The 2,971-nt window shown below is 35.2% G+C and overlaps 1 long non-coding RNA gene across 1 annotated transcript; it reads left to right on the top strand.

Annotated features, from left to right (window-relative positions):
- The first annotated feature begins 990 nt into the window (after nucleotides 1-990).
- LOC144356559 (uncharacterized) lies at nucleotides 991-2,009 on the top strand. Its single transcript, XR_013421461.2, has 2 exons — nucleotides 991-1,056; nucleotides 1,807-2,009. It is a non-coding gene; the product is annotated as an uncharacterized LOC144356559 (long non-coding RNA).
- Nucleotides 2,010-2,971: the final 962 nt, after the last annotated feature.

Here is a 2,971-nt window from a genome sequence, read left to right as displayed (position 1 = left end):
TATACTTGTGCATTTATTTATTTATTAACTTACTTCCAATTGTAATTTTTTCTCACCTTGTATAATATGGGAAATAAAACAACAATAACTAGGTACCAGGTAGAATAGTGTATTACTAATTGTACATAATCCTCATAGCGTGTACTCACTACTAATGTACTCCATATATGACAACAGTCATGCACTGTTACTATGTACATATTGTTCACCACTAATAAAATAAATACAATAGTTTCTCTATGAAATTTGCAGCTTTAAGTACCATGGTGCATTTGCGCGTTATAATACGACCACATAATACACACTATATGACAGCTTCTGAGCTGATAGCTAGAACGGAAGACGTTTAAACACAGCGTAATGCAATGATGGGTATTTCAGATAGAGTCAGTGTTATGTTTCAGTATAATATGGTTTCGCGTGAAACCTACAAATTATGTAAAAAAAATCATTTGGTAATTAATTTTGTCATTCACAACGCATGTTCACTTACATGAGAAATTTATCGGAGCAATATCGTATTGATCGTCATTGCGATAGAACAAGCAATGAAAATAAAGATTCCAAATCAATCAGAGGTGTTGAACCTATTTGCAATTACACCTGTGAAATATCAAAACAAAACACATATGTTCGTTCTTTTACATTGAAGATCGCATTTTCCATAAATATTGGAAGTGTCGTAAAACCTACTACAGTAGTTACAAGTGACGTAAAAGAAACAGACGACAACAAAATCAGTCAATCAATATTTATCGATTTAAGCAAAACAAACGCAAACATAAAACATCAAGTCAATTTCGTCTTGAATGTTTTCTCCCCTCTAAGCTGACAGAGTGACTTGGCCAACGCATGTATTCAAATGCAAATGTTTAAGCAAAGAACTCTTCTGTTAATTTAAGCATCCGATGTTAATTGGTGCGAGGGTGCTTATTGTGCCGATCCATTCATGGTTCCTGAAGGTGATGATGCTTGTAAATGCCAATCTGTCTGTCTCCACGGTTACTGTCAGAATGATGGAATGTGTACGCATATAGATGATGAGGTCACGTGTAGGTGAGTACACGTGGTGTTCGGACTTGGGGATTTTTAAGCAATGAGTAGAAGTTCACAATATAGTTATTTTCTCAAAAGTGGCATATAATTTACGCAATGTTCCGATCATAAGCTTAGTGGACGGTGTATATTGCGGTATTTTGTAGTAATTTACGCCTTCTGTATGTAGCTTCATACACAGAATAGTTTTCATCGTTATGTTAATTTCTTTCATGTGTAAACAGGTTGAATCAATTGGAATGGATTATTCGCGCAAACTGAAAAATAACGCGTTTTATCACGAGTTTTGATCTTGGATATTAAAGCGCGGTGGTCGTCGCGCAGCGCGTGTTCGAATTTCATGTAAACAAACAATCTATTTTACACGCGTTGTATACGTCGCTATGAGTCCCATATCGAACAGAACGCGGCACGACGACTGCCGCCCTTTAACTATTCAAACAAGTATTTAAAACAAAACTTTTGAATAATAACACAATACAGTAGTTCTGCATAATAGCATACTGGTCGTGGGTGGTAATTTTTAAGTATTCAGAAACGTGTCTTCTTCAATAGTATTAAAATACAAAATAGGTAACCAATCTCCAGAACATCTTTCAAAAACAGGTCACATGTCACAGCACATTCTTTGTATAGTATTCTAAATTTTCCATGATATTACGTAATATCATGACAAGACGACGTGAATAGCGCTTAGGCTATTTTTTTAAAATATAGATATATTAAAATTAAAGTTACGCCTTTTTTCAGGTGCCTTTCAGGAGAGGGTTGGATCTACACCGGATCTCGATGTGAGAATAAACTCTATCTAAGTTATATTATCTTGACTATCGTATTCATTTCACTGGGTATGGTTATCGTTTTAGTCGTCGTCATTGTGTGGTGTGCAAAACGCAGACAGCGTGACTTTAAACAGTCAAAAAGTGATGCTATGGAAGAAATCAAAGCAGATATTTACGAAAGAAAAAAAAGGTAATCTCATTGACGCACGTAAATAATTTCAGTATGTATATGTAGGAGTTTCACTAGTGACAATGTTTGTATTCGAAGCCATACAACAAATGAGTACAATGCGCTTTTTCTCCAAACGTCTTCTTGGTTGCTTAAGAATACAATAACCGAATATCATAATTATTAGACTTGCATACAGTATCTTGTTTTTGTTTTGTTTTTTCAATAAAATAAAATATTATGTGAGTGTATAAATGACTTGTGTTCCATATAGACGCCCTCTTGCGACATCGGTAATAATATTGTAACCGGTCTGAGGTTCTGTACGTGATGCAGTGAACGACAGTCCCAAATAATAATCCACCAATCAGCGTCGATTTGGAGTTGAATTCTCATAAGCAAACATTCATATATTTCGTAGAAACTGTGCTAAAACTAAGATTTCTCATTTTTGCGTTTTACAATATTCTTTGCTATATTTATGATAACGTTGCAAGACAGTGTCGAAGGTACACTAAATATACTAGGCTTTGTGGATAACAACGATGTCGTCGATGCGTACAGTTCTGGTCGCGATGTTTGTGTTAGTGTTTGTCTATCAAATCACCGACTGCCAACACAATTTCTTGACAGGCAAGTGTCTTCTGGTCAGCTTTGAACAGTCCTCTACGCTCGTTCTCTTTCTATAATTGACCTACATAAAATTCAAACGCATTCCTGGGTTATCGGCAATACGATGCTCGTTTTTTGTCGACGTGCTAGTAATCGCTTACCCGTCATTCATGGTCAAACTGAAACAATGTAAACTTATATATGAATGCATGTTCCGCCCATCAAAACATGTGATATGTAAATTACGCTCGCTTGTTACTATTAATAGCAAGGGAAATCTTATAGGAGTCCATTGTTTGTTTCATCATAACATATACATACAATTACGTAATATTTTATTTTATTGAAAAAC

The sequence above is a fragment of the Saccoglossus kowalevskii genome, chromosome 22, assembly GCF_978046115.1.
Source record: "Saccoglossus kowalevskii chromosome 22, keSacKowa6.1, whole genome shotgun sequence".
Lineage (NCBI taxonomy): Eukaryota > Metazoa > Hemichordata > Enteropneusta > Harrimaniidae > Saccoglossus > Saccoglossus kowalevskii.
The sequence above is the reverse complement of the archived record's forward strand: the minus strand, read 5'-3'. Positions and strand labels throughout refer to the sequence as shown.